The sequence below is a fragment of the Chiloscyllium punctatum genome, chromosome 21 (assembly GCF_047496795.1).
Source record: "Chiloscyllium punctatum isolate Juve2018m chromosome 21, sChiPun1.3, whole genome shotgun sequence".
Classification (NCBI taxonomy): Eukaryota; Metazoa; Chordata; class Chondrichthyes; order Orectolobiformes; family Hemiscylliidae; genus Chiloscyllium; species Chiloscyllium punctatum.
The window spans coordinates 92,958,077-92,981,886 of NC_092759.1; the positions used below are offsets into that span (position 1 = coordinate 92,958,077).

Here is a 23,810-nt window from a genome sequence, read left to right on the forward strand (position 1 = left end):
AAGCCCTTCCTGCTGCACCATCGTTCCAGTCACACTCTCATCTACCTAAAACTCTGAGTCCTCTTCTCACTTGGACACGCCCTGGGAGTATTCCAGGGATTGATACATTTGATTTCCCATTTGCTAACCATCCACCGAGCTCCCTAAATTCTGATTCCCAGACCACTTCACTCTTCCTACCCATGCCATCCCTACCAACGTGGACATGATCTTTGACTGCTCACTGGCCACCAGACGATTGTCGTGCAGACACAGTAACATTCTTAACCCCACTATCCTGGAATTACAGACATGCTGACACCTTCTTCACTTTCCTGACTCCCCTGTGCCTATTGCTCCTCCTTCCTTCTCCCTCCACTCCTATACAGTTAGACTGTTTGTGGGGCCACAGACATGGCTCTGACTGCACCTTCATCAGCTTCCGAAATGGGAAACTGAATTGGGAGGGAGACGTCAGGCTATACCTGGATTCCCTGGCTGTTTCTCTTTGATTGCCTAGACCCCATCCCTTACTTATTCCAGGCTGTCAAGTCTGCAGGGTGGTCTGTTCTGTGTGTGTGCTATCCCCATAACTCTCAGCATGACAGAGTGTCTCGTCACTGTCTGAGCTCCACAACCCAGTGTTCAGAGGACATGAGCAGGTGCTCTGACTTCCCAATGTAACAGAACACAGTTTCCATTTGACAAACATGCCTTGCCATGTCTTAAAATGCAACATGTCTAGAGTAATTTACTTAATTACTTAGAATTAAGTTAACATCAGGGACATCATAATATGTTAAGTCCCTTATTACACTGTGGCTTACTGAGCGTAATTTATTATACTGGCTCAGAATTTTACATCCCCCTCATATTTCTGAGATCAATCTTTACTTCAGAAGTTAAAAAATAAATTTGCTGACTTACAGCAATTAACTGACAGTCACTAATAATGGTGTATTTATTAGCCAATGAACATACAGCCTTTTCTGTGATGGCTCTTGCACTTCATTCAAACTCGGTGCAGGCATGTCCCAGCAGCAGAAGGTTTTCTCCGTGACTCCCAGATCCGTGCAATCCTTCAGCTCCCACTCCACTCTGCTCCCTCACAGGGTCACCGTCTCTGTGACTCGCAGGGGCTGCAATCCTCCAGCTCCCCCTCCAGTCTGCTCCCTCACAGCGTCACAATCTCTGTGACTCACAGAGGCGTGCAATCCTCCAGCTCCCCCTCCAGTCTGCTCCCTCACAGGGTCACTGTCTCTGTGACTCACAGGGGCGTGCAATCCTCCAGCTCCCCCTCCACCCTGCTCCCTCACAGGGTCACCGTCTCTGTGACTCGCAGGGGCTGCAATCCTCCAGCTCCCCCTCCAGTCTGCTCCCTAACAGCGTCACCGTCTCTGTGACTCGCAGGGACGTGCAATCCTCCAGCTCCCCCTCCACCCTGCTCCCTCACAGGGTCACCGTCTCTGTGACTCCCAGATCCGTGTAATCCTCCAGCTCCCCCTCCACTCTGCTCCCTCACAACGTCACCGTCTCTGTGACTTCCAGGGACGTGTAATCCTCCAGCTCCCACTCCACCCTGCTCACTCACAGGGTCACCGTCTCTGTGACTTCCAGGGACGTGTAATCCTCCAGCTCCCACTCCACTCTGCTTCCTCAAAGGGTCACCGTCTCTGTGAACTCCCAGGGACGTGTAATCCTCCAGCTCCCCCTCCACTCTGCTCCCTCACAGCGTCACCATCTCTGTGACTCCCAGGGACGTGTAATCCTCCAGCTCCCCCTCCACTCTGCTCCCTCACAGGGTCACCATCTCTGTGACTCCCAGGGATGTGTAATCCTCCCGCTCCCACTACACTCTGTTCCCTCACTGGGTCACCATCTCTGTGAATCCCAGGCATGACTAGGCCTCGATCCTCAGTGCTGATTTATATCGTCCCATATTGGTGCATTCACCTCCTAGACCTGAGTGAGCCTCAAGCTCCGGCTCCATGTTGCTCCCTCACATGGTCACTCCTTCTGTGACTCGGTATTGATTTCAAGCCTCCTGCTCTGCTGTTTCTCCAACTCCAAGTCCCAGTTGGCCTTGATCCTCACTGCTGATTAATATTCTACAGCTCGCTCTCAGGGTCTCTCCCCTTGTGACTCAGAGGTCATGGTAGGCCTCAAGCCTCAGCTGAGATTTATAACAGCCCGTTCCGCACTGCTCTCTTACAGGATCGCTGTTGTGCTGGAAGACAGTGGAAAAAAGGAGGATTAGACAGAGCAGAGGATGTTAAAGTAATTGAGCGAGCTGTATGGGATGGAACAGGTTATCGGGGAGCTAGGGAGACCTGCAGCAACTAAAGAGGTTTACTGGAATATAGTGTGAGAGTTGAATACACAGAAGGCGGCAAAGGTAAGAGAAAGATAGTGGCTTGTTCATGATGGAGCTTTGTGGAGTCTAAAGGCTTTTTCTGAGCTGCTTACAGAGATGTGTAGACTTCAACAAATGCAAATTGATAGCCAGCAAGTGTTGTATGGTACTGGAGACTGTTGGATGTTACAGAGTTAGAAGACTTGCAGTAACCGGGCGGAATATAAACATTCAAGCACTGGTGTGTTCAAGGACCCTCAGGACATGAGGAGGTGCAGAGAATGGAAGCATTCCAAATAGTGGGATTGTGGGGGCTGGAAGTCATAAGATGGATAAGGAGGACGAAAAGTGCCAATTTAGCGCAGGCTACCATTGTAACAATAGAGATTTAGGAAGGGGATCTGTGCTGTCATTGATTACAGTTATATGGAGTGTTCCAGAAGCTGGAGGGGTGACAAATTTTAAAAGGGAGAGATTTTAGGTGATTAGAATTTCCAACGACTGGGGAAGTGGCTCAGGAAGGCAGCTCACCACCTTCTCAGGAACAACACAAAATCAACAAGAACTGCTGACTCCGCCATCAAAGTTCATGTCCGTGAATGAATGAAGGAATAAAAGATCTACAAGTCGTACTGAGGTCACTCAGGCAGGCCCTTTCAACAGGCCTTCACAAACCCGGAACCACTATACCCTGGAAAGACAGGAGCTCCAGGAGCACAGGAACACCAGCATTTCCAAGGTGCCCTCCAAGCCACTCTCCATTCTCCCAGCACTGTGTCTGTCCCTACACCCAAAGGACTGCAGTGGGTCAGGAAGGCAGCTCCCCACCACCTTCTCCAGGGAATTACAGATGGGAAGGTAATGGGGAAACTCTGCTGTTTACAGCCAGACAGAAAAATAAATCCAGCAGTGGTTGTGAAATGAAATTTCCCTGTCACAACAACATGTTGAACATGGATAGAGGATTTGTCTGATTGGCACAAGGCAGAGAGTGTGAAGAAAAGAGTCTTTTCACGATGGGAACTGGTGATGGGGGGAGCTCCGCAGGGGTCAGTGTTGGGACTACACTCTACACGTTATTCATTAAGAGTCTGGACAAAGGTTGTGAAGGGGTACGAGAAATGGGTTTCCAAGAAAGATCTCAGGGATGAAATTCATGTCATATGAGGAGCAGGTGAAGTCTCTGGGTCTGCACTTGATGAAGTTTCAGAGGCAGCAGGAGAATATCATTCAAACTTACAGAATACGGAGGGGCCTGGAAGGTGTGGGCAAGATGTTTCCAAGACCAGGAGAGAACAGGTGCCAAGGGCACAGCTTCAGAGTGAAGGGAATACCCTTTAGAATAGAGATGTGGAGGAATTTATTCAGCCAGAGGGTGATGGATCCATTGAACTCACTACCTCATGGGTCTGTGGGTGCTAAGTGATTGAACATATCTAACTCAGAGATAGCCAGGATCTTGATGAGTAAGGAGATCAATGGTTACAGGGAGTAAGTGAGAGAATGGGGTTGAGAAACAATTCAGCCATAATCAAATAGTGGAATAGACCCGATGGACCGAATGGCCTAATTCTACTCCTATAAATGGACTGCACTTTTCCACAGGTTTTTAACTGTCCAGTTATCATTTCTGGCAGATCGTTTACCACACATTCCAACACTTTTCTGATTATTGCTGTCACCTCTTGGTTTCAGATCAACTGCAGAAAGCTACACCACGGAGTAACGTGGGAATCCTGGTGGATAAATGTCAGAAAGGTGGCATACAGGGCCAGCAGGACATAGAGAAGGTGAATGGAATGCTGGCATTGATTCCAAAGGGAATGGAGAAATAAATTAGGAAGGCTTGTAACAACTATAGAGGACTCCAATCAGCCCACACTGAGAATACTGTGAAGAGGTTTGGTCCCCTATCTGGAGGGAAAATGCCCTTGCATTGGAGGCAGCCCAGAGAAGGTTCACCAGGCTGGTCTTCAAAACGGAGGGATATTGATGAGAAGAGGTGGAGAAGGTTGAACTTGCAGTCGTTAAAATTTAGAAAATGACGCAAATTTATTGATACACCAAAGATTCTTGTGTTCTTACAGATTCGGTACTGAGATATTGTTTCCCTGAGCAAGGATCTGTAACCAGAGATAAAGGGGAATACAGACACCAGAGAAGCTAACAGAGAAAAGCTGGGCTGTAGAGACTGGAGGATGTTACAGAGTTTGGATGGTTTGACATCACTGTTGGTGGTTAGAGGTCAGGTAGGTTGTCATGCTGAAAGATGTCAGGGAGAGTTACAGGGTTATCAGTCCTGAAGGAGTTACAGAGATCAGGAGGAATATAGGGACTAGAGATTACACCGATGGGATGGTCATTGGTGCTACAGGAGATACATAGAGGGGGGATTGTCAGGTCTGGAGATTACAGAGATATTGGTGGTAGTTGGAGCTACAGGACTTTATAAAGACTGGGAGGATTGGACGGACTGGAGATTACACTGATTTGGATGGTAGTTGGAGCTGCAGGAGTTTATTGAGACCGGGAGGATTGTTGGTGCTGGGAATTACACTGACATGGACAATAGTTGGAGCTGCAGGAGTAAGATAGGGAGGGTTGAAGAAGTTGGTTCAGTTCACACAGCCAGGGAGAAGTGTCAGGATTGGAGGAGCCAGAGATGCTGAGGGTTCTCGGGCTGCAGTAGATAAGAGAGCTAGAGAGGACTGTGAAGGCAGGTCTGCAGCATTCCCATCAGTTACATAGAGATGTGGAGTGCTGTTCTGGAGGAGGATACAGAAATCGACAGGGTTGCAGTTACTGGAAGATATTACAAAGACAGTGAGCTGTAGTATTTGAGGATGTTACAGCAACAGGAGATATTGAGGAGTTGGAGGCTGTTACAGGTGTTAAACATGCTGCAAGGGATAAATAACCTTACATCGATCAGGGGGATTGGAAGCTCGGAGACACAGAATGAGAATTGGAGTTACTGAAGAATATCACAGAGATGGGGAGTAAAATATGAGTTAGAGGAGTTATAACATGAGATGGGCTGTATTCAACGGAGGTAAAAACAATGACTGCAGATACTGAAAATCAAATACTGGATTAGTGGTGCTGGAAGAGCACAGCAGTTCAGGCAGCATCCAACGAGCAGCGAAATCAACGTTTCGGGCAAAAGCCCTTCATCAGGAATAAAGGCAGTGAGCCTGAAGCATGCTTCAGGCTCACTGCCTTTATTCCTGATGAAGGGCGTTTGCCCGAAACGTTGATTTCGCTGCTCGTTGGATGCTGCCTGAACTGCTGTGCTCTTCTAGCACCACTAATCCAGTATATGTATTCAACGGAGTCAGGAAAGATACAGGGAGATCCAAAGAGACTACAGGTGATTAAAATGACAGTGAGGCTTCACAGGGTAGGATTGGGGTAGTTTACACAGACAGGGAGTATTTTATGCAATGTTGCTATTTACAGAGATTATGAAGTTGTATGGAATTGAGGAACAAACAAAGATATGGAAGGGTCTAGTTAATGAAAACACTTGCTGATGTCAGATGCTGAGGTTCTGGAAATTATATGGACCGAAAAGCTGGACAATCTGTCAGAGCTTACAGAGACAGGAACAGCAATACAGCCCGGAGACACTAACACAGATAGGGAGCATTGCACTCACTGCTTTAGGGATGGTAGTAAGGGAGTGTAACGTTTACACAGATAGGGGTGTAAGAGCTGGAGAAGGTTATGGAGATGATTAGATTGATGGAGAGACTAGAGGAGCTTACATTGACAGGGCTGGTGATAGCGACGGCAGAATGTTACATAGATAGTAAGTCTTGTAGAAACTGATTGGGAGAGTCACAAGCATTGGAGTTGGTTTCACGGATCGGGGGTGTTGCAGGGACCTGAGAGGATTACGCAGTTAAGGAGGATTGTAGGATGCCCATATTTTCAGAGTGTTTCAGGACTGGAAAAGGTTACACGGTTAAGGGGGGATGTTGGAGCTGTGGGCGTTCACAGAGACTTGGAGGTTTTAAGGGTTTGGGGCTGTTAATGGATAGAGGGATACATTTAGGGAAAGTAAAATGGAACGCAGAGGGAGAGTTTAGATTAGATTCCTTACAGCATGGGAACAGGTACTTCGGCTCAACAAGGCCACACCGACTCTCCAAAGGGTAACACACCCAGACCCACTTCTCGCTGACAATGCACCTAACACTATGGGCAATTTAGAATGACCAATCCACCTGACCTGCACATCTTTGGACTGTGGGAGAAAACCGGAGCACCCAGAGGAAACCCACGCAGACATAGGGAGAATGTGAAAACTCCACACAGACAGTCACCCAATTCTGGAATCGAACCTGGGTTCCCTGGCACTGTGAGGCACCATTGCTCACCACTGAGCCACCGTGCTCCCCCAGATTGCAGAATTACATGAAGAGATATTGTTTGAGGTGCTGGGAGGGCTATCGGGAGTGGAGGAGCGAACAGAGATGTGGAATGCTGTTGCGGCTTGAAAAGGATCTGGAGGTGTTAATACAGATAAGGAGGTCTGTAGGGATGGGAGAAGTTTACTGAGGTCGTGTGGTGTTATGGGCCAGGAGTGTTTTAGGGCCTGCAGAAGGTTACAGTGATATCATGTTTTCTTGGGGATTAACGAAGGTACACAGGTGGTACTTTGATCCAGGCTGGAGGATTTTACAGTGACGGGGGCACTGTAAGTATTGTGCAAGATTACAGAAATTGGGATTATTGTACAGAGATTAGTGAGATTGGGCATGTTATCGACACTGGAGCAATTTACACATAGGGAGAGTCATCAGCATTGGAATAGGTTTCAAATATACAGCGGGAATATGGGAGGGGCAGAGGTTACAGAAATAGGAAAATTTCTGGGAATAACAAGCATTCAAGACAACAAGTTAGACCAAAAGGCATTTTTCCATGCTGTATAACTGCATCACACGACAAGAGACAGTGTGAGAGAGGGAATATAGAACAGAAAGATCCCAGGTTTCAATACCATCTCATTGAGGGAGGCCTGCTTTCCCCTGTTGAACTGATCCTCACTAAGACAGCACAGGCCTGGACTGATAACTGTCAACTTCCTATATTGTCAGAGGAAGGCTCAGTACAGCAGAGATGAAAATTAACAAGACGGTGGGGATTGAGCCTGGGACCATCATGCTCTGTGTTCATTCTTCAACACCGTATCTATGTCATGTCTTCTGGACCAAAGTTCGATCCCTTAAATACACTCTGCTCTGTCCACTGTGAGTGATCTTACCTCACTGCAGGGTTTATTGAAGGCTTCAGATCTCTCTCTCTCCATCTCTCTGGCTGTCCGACTGTCTTCAATGTGGTGATGAAGGAAACAGGAATTGGGAGTTCTGCTGAGTGAGGAGCATCCTGAGTACCTACAGGAGTCAGAGAAATGAACAGAATGGGAAATTAGACTGGTGCAGTCAGGATTACACATGGAGAATGGCACTGAGTACAACAGAGATCTGGAATATTTCAGTCTCCATCCGTGGCTTGCGCTGCCCGTCTCCCTGGAGTGGACAATTCTGTTGCCTCAGGATCTGGAGTAGCTGCAAAAGGTGCAGTCACCGGCTTCAATTAGACCCTCACAGTGAGGGATACCACATGGAGAGAGACTGTGTGATAGCACCAGAGTGCAGAAAGGTATCAGGATCAAACCACGGTAAAGAAGAATGTGCACTTGGAGCAGTACTCAGGGATGAGGGAGCTATCAGTGGGCCTGGCAATGGCCTAGTGTTACTCTCACTCGACCCTTCATCCAGAATTTAATGCCTGTAGCAGGGATACCCATCCGACTGCTTAATACCTTTTAAGTAAGGAAATCTGTTATGTGCTGCCGGTCTGGGCTACGTATGAATCCAGGCCCAGAGCAAGGAGGTTGATTCTCAACTGCCCACTGGAATGATCTGCAAGCCACTAAGCTCAAGGGCAGCTCGGTGTGGGCATGAAATGCTGGCCAGCCAGAGACAGCAACATCCCACGAGTGAAATAATAACAACACTGCAGGGAGCAGTGTCCTGACCAATCATGTCGGTAGGTTTATGGACAGGGCTTTAAACTGACAGAGAGGATGCAGGGACAGGGTTCAGGTGAAAGAAGCTTTCCAAATCCAAAGAGAAAGGTGAAGCATCAGAACAGCATAAGGATGTGACTGAATACAAGCAGAAGGGAACGGGAATGGGTCAAAGTTTAACTAAAACGGCAAACTAGTGAATTAGGCTGTGACAGCAATTTCTGGGAAAAAGTCAATTACAGTTTTTTTTGGAATTGTCAAAGTATCAGCAATAACTTGTGACACAGGAATAAATAAGAGTTGGTCACCAGAAATATTTTTTACAAGAGAAACCGTGCTGTGTTCTAAACAGGGAGGCTTACAGGAAGAAGTTTCAGGAGGCTGAAGAGGATGAGATCTGAACGAATAGACACAATTAGGAAGATTTGCTCGAAGTGCCAGAGGTAACAGAAACACCAATGTCCTGATCTGAAACAGATGGCCCAGACTGGGATGGGTGTGGAGATTGGAGATGGTTTCACAGGGAGGGTTTGGGGGCGGGCGGGGTGCTCTGTTGGAGGCGGGCGGAGGGTGATGCTGGATGAGTTTGGGGGCGGACGGGGTGCTCTGTTAGAGGCGGGCGGAGGGTGATGTTGGATGGGTTTTGGGATGGGTGGGGTGGAATGTGGAGGGTTGCGTTGTACGGTTTTGGAGGCAGGGTGGTGTGGGTCGGTGTTGGATGGATTTGGGGTTGGGGGTGAACTGCTGGAGTCGGGTGAAGGGTGAAATTGGATGGGTTTGGGACGGGCGGGGTGCTCTGTTGGAGGCGGGCGGGGAGGTGATGTTGGATGGGTTTGTTGTTGGCGGGGTGCTCTGTAGAAGGTGGCAGAGGGTAGTGTTGGATGGGTTTGGGGCGGGGGATGCTCTGTTGGAGGCTGGCGGACGGTGATATTGGATGTGTTTAGGGGTGGGTGGGGTGCTCTGTTGGAGGTGGGCGTAGGGTAATGATTGATGGGTTTAGGGGTGGGGTGGGTGGCAAGTGGAGGGTGGTGTTGGACGGCTTTGGAGGCGGGTGCGGCGTGGGCCGTTGTTGGATTGGTTTGGGGTTGGGGTGAACTGTTGGAGGCAGGCGGAGGGTGAAGTTGGATGGGTTTGGGGGCGGGTTGGGTGGCAAGTGGAGGGTGGCGGTGGGCGGTTTTTGTGGCGGAGGGCTGGCGTGGGTTGGTGTTGGAAGGGTTTGAGAACGGGTGGGATGCGATGTTGAGGTGTGGGTGGGGGCGTTGTTGGAAGGGTTTGGGGCCGAGCAGCGGGGTGTTTTCGCGAGTTGGCGGTGCATGAGGGCTCACGCATGGTTTGCTGCTGCCTAGTCACCTCAACGGGGACTAGACATTACCAAAAACGCCGAGCCCCAGAGGAAAGGCATGGAATCAATTAATCGAATAACCAATTATCTGAATGTACTATTGCCCGCCCATCTTGTTCAGATAAGCAAGGTTCCTGTGGAAACATCTGGATGTTAACCTGGTGTTATGTGATTTATACCTTCACCCAATCAACCCCTGCTCGATCCTTCTGAATGGCCCCAATGTTGACCCTGTTCCAGTTTAAGACCTGAATCTGTGGACCTGTCTGATCTTTTTCCATAACTATGTTAAAATGAAGACAGTTGTGGTCACTGGACCCAAAGTGCTCTCTGACTGATACTTCAGTCACTTGCCCGACTTCGGTTTCTGAGGGGAGGTCCAGTGTTGCATCCACCTGAGTAGCATGGAACCCTGTACATCTTGATTTAGGAAACATTCTTAGACATATTTGACAAATTCCACCCCGTACGGTCCTTTTACAATCTGGGTGACCCAGTCAATCCATGGGAAGCTAAAATCTCCATCCAATACTACTCTATTATTTTTACAGGTACCTGCAATCTCACTACGCATTTTCCCCTCTTGTGCCCACTGGCTATTTGGGGGACTAGAACACCATCCCAGCAGACTGACCATCCCCTTTTTGTTTCTAACTTTTAAAAAATACGGCCTCATTTGATGACCACTTAACAATATTGTCTCTCAGCACTGTTTTTCTGTCCTCCCTAATCAAAGGGACAACTTCCCTCCTCAATTACTTGTCCTTCTGTCACGCCTGTAGCTTCTGTATCCTGGAACACTGAGCTGCAAGTCCTGCCCTTCTCTCAGCCATGTTTCTGTTATGGCTATAATATCCCAGTCCCCAGAGCTAATCCATGGTCTGAACTTGTCTGCCTTACCAGTCAGACCTCGTGCGTTGAAATTAATGCCTTTTAAACCAGAAGTCTTTTCCCTCCCTATACTGTGCCCCGGATATCCTGGATAGGAAATTTGCTCTCGATGGCTCATGTATTTTCCCCTGTCTTATTCAGAGTCTCAACTCCCTGCCAAACTAGTTTAACTCCTGCTGGGTAACACTAGCAAATATCTTCCCAGTGATACTGGTGCCTCTCTGCTTCCAGTGCAACCCATCCCCCGGTACACGTCCCCTCTACCCCAGAAGAGATCCCAATGACCTAAGAACTGAAAACCCTACCCCCTATACCAGCGCCTCAGCGCCTCAGCCACACATCCATCTGGGCGATCTTTCTAATTCTATCCTCACTGGCACGTGGCATGGGAGTAATCTGGAGATCATTAACCTCAATATCCTGTTTTTTAACTTCTTACCTAACTCCCTGTATTTATTTCACAGGGGCCCATCCCTTTGTCTACCTCTGTCACGTGGGCCGATGTGCACAATGACCTCTGGATGCTCACCCTCTCCTTCAGAATGTTCAGTCACCGCTCAGAGACATCCTTGACCCTGGTACCCGGGAGGTAGCACACCATCCTGTGGTCTCTTCTGCAGCCACACAGTCTCCTGTCTGTTCACCTCACAACTGAGTCCCTGATCAGTATTGCGATCATTAGAGAGGATCTGGCAAACAGAGACAGGGAGGAACTCCCTGCAGTTGGGTTGATATTAGGAAGGTGGAGTATTTAAAGGTGATGCTGTGAAAACTCGGGGCCAGTGTGTTCCTTGAAGAGTGAATAGTAAAGGCAGCAAGTCCAGGGAATACTGATCAAGCAATATCATGAGTTTGATAAAGAAAATCCAGTTCAATAAAATCAGGAGAAGCCATTCACAAGTATAGAGAGGGCAAGGGGTTTGTAGAAAATGAGGGACAAACAATGGTCATGAAGTACATTTGGCAGATACAACTGAGGAAAAACCACAAGGTGTTTCATCACCATCGTTAGCATAAGAGACTTCCCAGCGAAAGAGTGAGGCCTGTTAGAAACCAAAGGGAAAATCTGTGCAAGGAGCCAGAGGATGTAGGTGAGGTCTTCAATGAATACTTCCCATCTGTATTCACACAGGAGAAAGGCATTGTCGCCGGGGATTTCAGTCGTGATGGTGAAGTTCTAGAACATGGTAAGATCAATAAGGAGGGGGTATTAAATGCTTTCACAAGCATAAATAGGTGGAGAAATTCAGGAGGTGCTGAAGGCTTTCAAACACATTAAAATTAGAAATGTATCCCACGCAGCTATGGGAGGTAAGGGAGGAGGTTTCTGGGGCCCTGGTGGATATATTTAATACTTTGCTGGCCACAGATGATGTGCTGCATGACTGGAGGATCGCTAATGTGGTTCCTTTGTTCAAGAAGGGCAGCAGTGATAGGCCAGGTAATTACAGAGCAGATAGTCTGACAGCAGGGGGAGGGAAATTATTGGAAACAATTCTGAGGGACAGTTTGAATTCATAACTGGAAAGGCAGGGATTGATTAGGGTTAGTCAGCACGGATTTGATACAGGAAGATTTATCTGGTGAAATCAGTTCAGTTTTTTGAAATGGTGTCTGAAAATATTGATGAAGGCAGTGCAGATGATGTGGGTTCCATGGAGTTCAATAAGGCCTTTGACATGGTCCCACATGGAAGGCTGGTCCAAAAGGGATGGGCCCATGGGATCCAAGGCAAGTTGGCAATTTGGATCCACAATTGCTGGAGCGTTGGTTTTGTGATTGAAAACCATTGCCCAGCGAGTGTACCACAGAGTCCTGTGCCTTTGCTGTTCCTTAGGGGCATTAATCACTCGGATATGAAAACAGAAGGTATCATTATTAGGTTTGCAGATGACATGAAAGGTGAGGGTGTGGTCCACGGTGAGGGGGATGGACTCAGGCTACAGTCTGAAGGTTGAGGCTGGGACAGAATTTCAACAGAGTAATTTCAATTGATAATCAGGCAAGAGCACAGCAGGCAATGAGGGAAAACTGATGAATTAAGTTGCATTTATTTTGATGTAAAATTCCTGACAGGTCAGGCAGATGAACGCACGGCAGAGATGGGAACATGGGACTGGGAAATGACAGGAATTACAGAAACACAGCTGAGGGAGGGACAGGGCTCACAGATCATTGTTCCAGAGGACAGATTCAATAGGAAGGATAGAAGGGGAGGCAAGGGAGGAGGGGGAGTGGAGTTTTTGATCAGTGAAAACATCACTGCAGCACTGAGAGAGGATATTCCTGGGCATCGCCGAGTGAAGCTGTTATGGAACTGAGAAATAAGAATGAATAATCAGTTTGATATGACTGTACTACAAGCCCGCAGTCGTCAGCGGGAAATTGAGCAGCAAATATGTCGGAAATCTCAGATATCTGTAAGAAGTATAGGGATGTTAATGGTCGGGGATTTAAACTTTCCAAACCTAGACTGGGACTGCCATAATGTTCACAGGTTGGATGGGAGGGATTTGTTCAGTGTGTTCAAGAAAACTGTCTCAATCAGGACGTAACTGGCCCGACAGCAGAAAAGGATAAAACCTGACCTCCCTTCGGGAAACAAGGTAGAGAAAAGCGCTGAAGAGTTTGTGGGGGAGCACTTTTTTTCTCTCTCTCTTCACAAAAAGAGCGGGAGCAGCAGAGGAAGTAACGGCAAACAGAGGGGCAGCCGGGAAGGAGAACTGAGGATAAATACTCACCCTTTAATCACCAACGGTCATTTGAGACCCCAGGTCCTACTTTCGTAGGGCCTCCCTCCCACCCTCCTCCTCTAACCTAACTTTAATGTCCACAGGTAAGTGACTAAGTGTTATTGACTCAGTGTTCTTGTTTTTGGAGACAAAGTGTACAGTCATGGCAGCGCAGGTGGTGGAATGTTCCTCCTGCAGAATGTTTGAGGTAGGGGTGACCACCGATACTCCTGCCGACTTCGTCTGCAGGAAATACAGTCAGATCCTGATCCTCACCGAACGAGTTAGGGAACTGGGACTGGAGCTGGATGAGCTGAGGATTATTCGAGAGGCTGAGAGGGTGATCGATAGAAGCTACAGGGACATAGTTACGCCGGAGAACAGAGGTAGCTGGGTAACAGTTAGAGGTGGGAAGGGGAAGAAGCAGGCAGTGCAGGGTTCCCCTGTGGTCGTTCCCCTAAAAAATAAGTATACAGCTTTGGAAACTGTTGGGGGGGGACAGCCTTGCAGGTGTAAGCTGCAGTGAAGGGGTCTGTGGCTCTGAGACTCAGAAGGGAAAGGGGGAGAGGAGGAGAGCGCTAGTTATAGGGGACTCTCTAGTTAGAGGGACGGATAGGCGGTTCTGTGGACATGGGCGAGACTCTCGGATGGTTTTGTTGCCTCCCGGGTGCTAGGGTCTGAGACGTCTTGGACCGTGTCTTCAGAATCCTTAAGGGGGAGGGTGTGCAGCCAGAAGTCGTGATACACATTGGCACCAACGACACAGGTAGGAAGAGGGGTGGGGAGGTCATTCAAGAGCTCAAGGAGTTAGGCTGGAAGCTAAAAGCTAGGACAGACAGTGTCATCATCTCTGGGTTGTTGCCGGTGCCACGTGACAGTGAGGCAAAGAATAGGGAGAGAGTGCAGTTGAACACGTGGCTGCAAGGATGGTGTAGGAGGGAGGGCTTCAGATATTTGGACAATTGGACTGCATTCTGGGGAAGGTGGGACCTGTACAAACAGGACGGGTTGCACCTGAACCAGAAGGGCACCAATATCCTGGGGGGTAGGTTTGCTTGCACTCTTCGGGGGGGTTTAAACTAATTTGGCAGGGGGATGGGATCCGGACTTATAGTCGAGCAAGTAAGCTAGCTGTGTGTCAGGATGCCCAAGACTGTAGGGAGGCTGTGGAGAAGGTAGCACTGACAGGGACTACTTGCGGACACAGAGATGGGCTCAAGTGCGTATACGTCAACGCAAGGAGTATCAGAAATAAGGTGGGTGAACTTAAGGCGTGGATCGGTACCTGGGACTACGATGTTTTGGCCATCACGGAAACATGGATAGATGTGGGACAGGAATGGCTGTTGGAGGTTCCTGGTTACAGATGTTTCAGTAAGATTAGGGAGGGTGGTAAAAAAGGAGGGGGGGTGGCATTGCTAATTAGAAATGGTATAACGGCTGCAGAAAGGAAGTTTGAGGGGGATCAGCCCCTGGAGGTAGTATGGGCTGAAGTCAGAAATAGGAAAGGTGCAGTCACCTTGGTGGGTGTTTATTATAGGCCCCCCAGTAGCAGCAGAGATATGGAGAAACAGATTGGGAAACAGATTTTGGAAAGGTGCAGAAGCCACAGGGTCGTAGTCATGGGCGACTTCAACTTACCAAATATTGATTGGAAGCTCTTTAGATCAAGTAGATTGGATGGGGCGGTGTTTGTGCAGTGTGTCCAGGAAGCTTTTGTAACGCAGTATGTAGAGTGTCCAACCAGAGGGGAGGCCATATTGGATTTGGGACTCGGTAATGAACCGGGACAAGTGGTGGGCTTGTTAGTGGGTGAACATTTTGGTGATGGTGACCACAATTCTGTGACTTTCACCGTGGTTATGGAGAGAGATAGGTGCGCACAACAAGGTAGATTTTACAATTGGGGGAAGGAAAATTACGATGCTGTAAGACAGGATTTGAGGAGCATACGTTGGGAGCATAGGCTGTCAGGGAAGGATGTGGTGGAAATGTGGAACTTTATCAAGGAGCAGATACGACATGTCCTTGATATGTATGTACCTATCAGGCAGGAAAGAAATGGTCGTGTGAGGGAGCCTTGGTTGACGAGGGAGGTTGAATGTCTAGTAAAGAGGAAGAAGGAGGCTTACATAAGGTTGAGGAAACAGGGTTCAGACAGAGCAGTGGAGGGATACAGGATAGCCAGAAGGGACCTGAAGAAAGGGATTAGGAGAGCTAAGAGAGGGCATGAAAAATCCTTGGCGGATAGGATCGAGGATAACCCCAAGGCATTTTATGCGTATGTGAGAAACCTGAGAATGACGAGAACGAGGGTAGGTCCGATCAAGGACAGTAGTGGGAGACTGTGTATTGAGTCGGAAGAGATAGGAGAGGTCTTGAACAAGTACTTCTCTTCAGTATTTACGAACGAGAGGGACCGTATTGTTGAAGAGGAGTGTGAAACGGACTGATAAGCTAGGAGAGATACCTGTTAGGAAGGAAGATGTGTTGGACATTTTGAACAACTTGAGGATAGACAAGTCCCCCGGGCCTGACGGGATATATCCTAGGATTATGTGGGAAGCAAGAGAGGAAATTACAGTCCCGTTGGCAATGATCTTCTCGTCTTCACTGGCAATGGGGGTGGTACCAGGGGACTGGAGAGTAGCGAATGTTGTGCCCCTGTTCAAAAAAGGGAATAGGGAAAACCCCGGGGATTACAGGCCAGTTAGTCTTACTTCTGTGGTAGGCAAAGTAATGGAAAGGGTACTGAGGGATAGGATTTATGAGTATCTGGAAAGACACTGCTTGATTAGGGACAGCCAGCACGGATTTGTGAAGGGTAGGTCTTGCCTTACAAGTCTTATTAAATTCTTCGAGGAGGTGACCAAGCATGTGGATGAGGTTAGAGCAGTGGATGTAGTGTACATGGATTTTAGTAAGGCATTTGATAAGGTTCCCCATGGTAGGCTTATGCGGAAAGTCAGGAGGCATGGGATAGAGGGAAATTTGGCCAATTGGATAGAAAACTGGCTAACCGGTCGAAGGCAGAGAGTGGTGGTAGATGGTAAATATTCAGCCTGGAGCCCAGTTACAAGTGGAGTTCCGCAGGGATCAGTTCTGGGTCCTCTGCTGTTTGTAATTTTTATTAATGACTTAGATGAGGGAGTCGAAGGGTGGGTCAGTAAATTTGCAGATGATACGAAGATAGGTGGAGTTGTGGACAGTGAGGAGGGCATTTGTCGGCTGCAGAGGGACTTAGATATGATGCAGAGCTGGGCTGAGGAGTGGCAGATGTAGTTCAACCCTGCCAAGTGTGAGGTTGTCCATTTTGGAAGAACAAATAAGAATGCGGAATACAGGGTTAATGGTAGGGTTCTTGGTCAGGTGGAGGAACAGAGGGATCTTGGGGTCTATGTACATAGATCTTTGAAGGTTGCCAATCAGGTGGATAGAGTTTGTAAGAAGGCCTATGGAGTATTATCGTTCATTAGCAGAGGGATTGAATTCAAGAGTCGTGAAGTGATGTTGCAGCTGTACAGGACTTTGGTTAGGCCACCGTTGGAGTACTGTGTGCAGTTCTGGTCGCCTCACTTTAGGAAAGATGTGGAAGCTTTGGAGAGGGTGCAGAGAAGATTTACCAGAATGTTGCCTGGAATGGAGAGTAGGTCGTACGAGGATAGGTTGAGAGTTCTCGGCCTTTTCTCGTTGGAACGGCGAAGGATGAGGGGTGACTTGATAGAGGTTTATAAGATGATCAGAGGAATAGGTAGAGTAGACAGCCAGAAACTTTTTCCCCGGGTACAACAGTGTGTTACAAGGGGACATAAATTTAAGGTGAAGGGTGGAAGGTATAGGGGAGATATCAGGGGTGGGTTCTTTACCCAGAGAGTGGTGGGGGCATGGAATGCGCTGCCCGTGGGAGTGGTAGAGTCAGAATCATTGGTGAGCTTTAAGCGGCATTTGGATAGGTACATGGATGGGTGCTTAATCTAGGTTAGATGTTCGGCACAACATCGTGGGCCGAAGGGCCTGTTCTGTGCTGTATTGTTCTATGTTCTATGTTCTAAAAGTGGGCTTCCCCCGTCCAGAAGGTATTAGGCAAGACTGTCCAAAAATGGATTTGTGAAGGCTATTTGCAAGTAAAGGAATGTCGGGCAAGTGGGACTCATTCAAAAGAGAAATAAATTAATATTTCAGGGCCAGCATATTCGTGTTAGTGTGAAGAACAATGCTGACACAATTGGGACACACTGGATGACTGGGGATATTGAGGTTCTGGTCAAGACAAAAGGGGGCACATGTCCTATATAGCCAGCTGGATTAAGTCAATCCCTTGAAGAACATTGTGGGTGTAGTAATACTCTTAAGAGGGAAACCATGAGGACGTAAAGGGGAACTGACAGAGCTTTGGCACAGAAGGTACAGGAAAATCGAGAGAGATTCTACAAGTATATTAACAACAGAAGATTAACCCGGGACAGAATGCGACCCCTTAAAGTCATCTATGTGTGAACCCACAGGAAATGGGTGAGATTCAAAACAAACACTTCACGTCAGAACTTCCTGTGGAAAACACACTGGGGAAGCAGGGAAATAAACAGTGATATTTTCAAACGAGTCCACATTGGAGAACAGGAGGTGCTGAAGGCTTTCAAACACATTAAAATTAGACAAGTCCCTGGGAACTAATCAAGTATATCGCAGGACATTGGGGTAAGTTAGGGAAGAAAATTACAATGATATTTCTATCACTGACAGCCACAGGTGGTGTGCTCAGAGCCTGGAGGTTGCCTAATGTTGGGCCAGTATTTAGGATTGGCTGCGACGGAAAGCTGGGGACATAAACACCAATTAGCTTGATGTCAGTGGTGCAAATGTTGTTGGAAGCAATTCCGCGGGACAGGACTTGCATACATTTGGAAAGGCAACGATTGATTAGGGAGAGTCAGCACAGCTTTGTGCATACAAAGTCGTGTCTCTCAAATTTGATAGTTTGTTGAAGACGTGACCAAGAAAATGGATGAAGGCAGAGCAGTAGACGTTGTCTCAGCATGCTCCTGCCCCACTGAACTCATCTCTACCTACCTTGACACTGTCCTATCCCCCTAGTCCAGGAACTCCCCACATACGTTCGAGACACCACCCACACCCTCCACCTCCTCCAAGACTTCCGTTTCCCTGGCCCCCAATGCCTTATCTTCACCATGGATATCCAATCCCTCGACACCTCCATTCGCCATGACCAGGGCCTCCAAGCCCTCCATTTTGTCCTCTCCAGACGTCCCCAACAGTACCCTTCCACTGACACTCTCATTCGTTTGGCCGAACTGGTCCTCACCCTTAACAATTTCTCCTCTGAATCCTCCCACTTCCTCCAGACCAAAGGCGTAGCCATGGGCACACGTATGGGCCCCAGCTATGCCTGTCTCTTTGTTGGCTATGTAGAACAGTTGATCTTCCGTAATTACACCGGCACCACTCCCCACCTCTTCCTCCGCTACATTGATGACTGCATTGGCGCCACCTCGTGCTCCCGCGAGAAGGTTGAGCAATTCATCTACTTCACCAACACATTCCACCCTGACCTTAAATTTACCTGGACTATCTCTGACACCTCGCTCCCCTTCCTGGACCTCTCCATCTCCATTAGTGACGACCGACTTGACACTGACATTTTTTACAAATCCACTGACTCTCATAGCTACCTGGATTACACCTCTTCCCAACCTATCTCTTGCAAAAATGCCATCCCGTATTCCCAATTTCTCTGCCTCCGCCGTATCTGCTCCCAGGAGGACCAGTTCCACCACAGAACACACCAGATGGCCTCCTTCTTTAGAGACCGCAATTTCCCTTCCCATATGGTTAAAGATGCCCTCCAACGCATCTCGTCCACATCCCGCACCTCCGCCCTCAGACCCCACCCTTCCAACCGTAACAAGGACAGAACGCCCCTGGTGCTCACCTTCCACCCTACAAACCTTCGCATCAACCAAATCATCCACCGACATTTCCGCCACCTCCAAAAAGACCCCACCACCAGGGATATATTTCCCTCCCCACCCCTTTCCGCCTTCCGCAAAGACCGTTCCCTCCGTGACTACCTGGTCAGGTCCACACCCCCCTACGACCCACCCTCCCATTCTGGCACTTTCCCCTGCCACCGCAGGAACTGTAAAACCTGTGCCCACACCTCCTCCCTCACCTCTATCCAAGGCACTAAAGGAGCCTTCCACATCCATCAAAGTTTCACCTGCACATCCACCAATATCATTTATTGTATTCGTGCCTCCCGATGTGGTCTCCTCTACATTGGGGAGACTGGGCGCCTCCTAGCAGAGCGCTTTAGGGAACATCTCCGAGACACCCGCACCAATCAACCAAACCGCCCCGTGGCCCAACATTTCAACTCCCCCTCCCATTCTGCCGAGGACATGGAGGTCCTGGGCCTCCTTCACCGCCGCTCCCTCACCACCAGACACCTGGAGGAAGAACGCCTCATCTTCTGCCTCGGAACACTTCAACCCCAGTGCATCAATGTGGACTTCAACAGCTTCCTCATTTCCCCTTCCCCCACCTCATCCTAGTTTCAAACTTCCAACTCAGTTACTGTCTCCTTGACTTGTCTTACCTGACTATCTTCTTTTCCACCTATCCACTCCACCCTCTCCTCCTTGACCTATCACCTTCATCTCCTCCCCCACTCACCCATTGTACACTATGCTACTCTCTCCCCACCCCCACCCTCCTCTAGTTTATCTCTCCATGCTTCAGGCTCACTGCCTTTATTCCTGATGAAGGGCTTTTGCCTGAAACGTTGATTTCGCTGCTCGTTGGATGCTGCCTGAACTGCTGTGCTCTTCCAGCACCACTGATCCAGTATTTGGTTTTCAGCATCTGCAGTCATTGTTTTTACCTTGTTGTCTATCCTGACTTCAGCAAGGCCTGAGACAGGGTTTATCGTCGTTCACTCGTTAGTAAGGTTAGATCACATGGGATCAGGGAGAGCGAGACAAACAGACACAAAATGGGCTTGACAGTAGGAGACAGGATGGTGGGAGAGGGTTGTTGTGCAGACTGGGGGCCTCTGACCAGCGGTGTGCCATCAGCATTGGTGCTGGAGTCACGCATGTGTATTATTGACATAAACAAGCATATATAAATTATTGTTAAGTTTGTGGATCGTAAAATATGTGTTATATTGGGCAGTGAATACAGTTATCAAAAGTGCTCTTAACCAACTGAGCCAGTGGGTCAAGAAATTAAAGATGGAGCAGAATTCAGGTATTGGATTTTGTTAAGATAAACCAGGGACGATGAACACAATTAATGGCAGAACTCTAGACAGTGTTGTCTAACAGACAGAGACCAAGGGCTGCATTTACATTGTTCCTTGGAAGTGGTGTCAGAGGTGGACAGGATGGGGAAAACAACATTTGGCACACTGGCCCTCATGGGTCACAGCATTGAGTACATGAGATGGTCCATCATGATACGGCTGTATCAGACATTGCTGGGACTCCAGTTGGAGGGCTGTGGAGAATTCTGATCCGCCTGCTTCAGGAAGCATATCCTGAAACTGTAAATGGAGCAAAGATTGACGAAGATATTACTGATACTGGAGCGTTTGACAGAAACAGAGGCTGGATAAGCTGGAAAGCAACATGGGTGGAATGAGATAGATTTGGCAGATAAGGTTAAGGAGAATCCAAAGAGATTCTACAGCACACAAGTACAAAAAAACTACTAGAGAGATAATGGGGCCCCTCAAAGATCAATAAGGCCATCCATGCCTGGAACCACAGGAAATGGGAGCGACCTGAAATCAATTTTACATGTCAGAACGTACTATGGACAGACTAGGAAACAAAAGGAAATAAATAGTGATGTCTTGAAAAGACTCCCCATTACAGAAGAGGTGGTGCTGGAGGTCTTAGAACACAAAGGTAGAGAAAACCCTAGGTCCTGAACAAGTGTATCCCAGAACATTTTGGCAAAGTCTCAGTGGGGACCGTGGCAGAGATATTTGTATCAATATCCTTTGTATTTCCATTGGGTGAAGGTGGCTGAGGGCTGACTTTATAAAGGTTTATAAAAACATGAGAGGAATACGAAGGTTTAACAGTGAAGGTCTCTACAGTAGGGTAGGGGAATCCATAACTAGAGGGCAAAAATAAGAGGTGGGAGAGGAAATACTTAAAAGCAACTAGAGGAGAACATGTCCACACAGAGAATGGTGCACATATTGAATGAGCTGCCGCTGAAGTGGTAGAGAAAAGTACAATTCCATCATGGAAAAGACATTTGGGCAGGTAAATGGAGAGGAGAAGGTTTGACGAGACCGGGACTAAACTCAGGCAAATGTGACTTGTTCAGGAACCGTGGTCAGCATGGACTAGTTGGATCGAAGGAACCGTTTCTGTTCTGCATGGCTCTTTCTCCAGTTATTGGAGGAGGAGACGACTGAGATAAGGCACGTTGTAGGCACTGAAGCAAGTTACAGCGATGGATATGGTAGTCTGTAATGCAGTATATTTCAAATCTGTGGAGGGACTATCAGGAAGGGAGGAGGTTACAGGGGCAGGAACTGTTATAGGAGTTAAAATTATTGAAGACACTGGTCCACGAGACATTGTATATGTACTGTTGCGGAACACAGAGCAGAAAGATCCCAGGCAGCATTCCCACACACTGATGAGAAACCTGCTTTCCCTTCTGTCATACTGATGATCGCGAAGACATCACAGGTCTGGATTGATAATTGTGACACTCCCGATGCTATCTCAATGCAACAAAACTTACAGTAGGGCTGGTGATTGACCTGGGGTGTGTCTGTACTGTGCTCACCCTCCAGAACTGTATCTAAGTGATGTCTTGTTAGCGGATGTTTAGAGCCCTCTCATTGCTCTCTTCTCTGTTCACTGTGAGTGATCTTACCTCACTGCAGGATTTATTGAAGATTCCAGATTTCCCTGCCCTTTGTCTGTCTGGCTGACCGACCACCTTCAGTGTGGTGATGGACAAGACATCATGTAGTTGGGAAGTCTATTGAGTCAGGAACTTCCTGATTCCCTGCAGGAGACAGAGAAATAAACAGGATGGGAAATTAGACTGATGTAGTGAGGATTACACATGGAGAATGGCAGTAATTCCCACAGAGATCTGGAAAATTCCAGTCTCCATTCTTGGCCTGTGCTGGTGTTTCTCTGTGGAGTGGAGAATTCTGTTGGCTCAGGATCTGGAGCAGCTGTAAGAGCGAGAGACACTGACAGAGGCATGAATTGGACCACTACAATGAGGAATACCACATGGAGAGATACTGAGTGATATCACCAGTGTGCAGGAAGGTATCAGGATCAAACAATCATGAAAGAGAAACAGGTTTGTCTCCAGGATGCACTGGTATCAGTGTTCAGGGATGTGATAGCCTAGTGGTGTTATTGTTAGAGCATGTATCCACAACTTCAGCTAATGTTCGGGGGAGGAAGGTTTGAACACCACCATCTGAAATGGTGGAATTTGAAATAGATTATTTTAAAAATAGTAATTGTCAATCCATCAATACCATTACTGATGTTCAATAAATCCAGAAACTTCGCCTTACAAGAAAGACATCTGCCCATCCTCACGTGGTCTGCACGACATACCCACAGCAAAGTGTTTGCCTCTCAATAACCCTCTGAAATGGTCGAGCAAGTTGCTCAGCTCAGGGGCAGCTAGGGCTGGGCAAGAAAGTTTGGTCAGCCAGTGACACCCATAACACATGCTTGATATTTTTTAAAAATCCATTCCGATGGTCCCACTGGAGCTGTGCTGGGATCAGTGTCCTGGTCAATCATGTCAGTAGGTTTATGGACAGGGTTTTAAACTGACAGAGAAGATGCAGGGAGAGGATTCAGGTGAAATGAGCTTTCCCAATCCAAAGAGAAAAGGTGACGCATCAGAACAGCATGGGAATGTGGCCGGAGAGAAGCAGAAAGGAACAGGATGGGACAGAGTTTAACTAAAACTATATATCAGCGAATCGATTTGTGCCAGGAAATTGTGGGAAAGAGTAAGTTATCTTTTTTTTTGAATGGACAAAGTCTCTTCAATAAGGTGGATGGATTTGTGACACAGAGGTGAAAGAGATTTCAACACCAGAGATATGGGGTTACAGTGCGAACTAAAGGTGGAAATAAATACTCAATATTTCACAAGCGTGTAGAAACTCAGGCAAAATGGGCAAAGCCAACAATAATAGATAACAAAGGCATTACAGAGAAAGCATTTGGTCTGAGATCATGAAGTAGAGTCAGTCTGAATGTAAATTCTGGCTACTACTTGCCAAGGACACAAGGAGCAGAAGAGATTTAGTCACCGAACAGCATTTCACTGCTCATCATTGCATTAAACAGGAACTCACTGGAACTTTTAATAAAGGTATTATGATAATTTAGTGAAACTTCAATACTCATATAATCTTGACAATCATACTGACAAGAGTGA

The 23,810-nt window shown here is 47.7% G+C and overlaps 1 long non-coding RNA gene across 2 annotated transcripts; it reads right to left on the reverse strand.

Moving 5' to 3' along the window:
* Window positions 1-1,696: 1,696 nt before the first annotated feature.
* Window positions 1,697-22,349, reverse strand: LOC140492415 (uncharacterized). Of its 2 annotated transcripts, none has more exons than XR_011963575.1 (3): window positions 22,260-22,349; window positions 7,605-7,734; window positions 1,697-2,206 (listed from the first exon to the last, which is right to left on the reverse strand). It is a non-coding gene; the product is annotated as an uncharacterized lncRNA (long non-coding RNA). The 2 variants fall into 2 exon arrangements; XR_011963574.1 differs by lacking the exon at window positions 22,260-22,349 and adding an exon at window positions 22,125-22,165.
* Window positions 22,350-23,810: the final 1,461 nt, after the last annotated feature.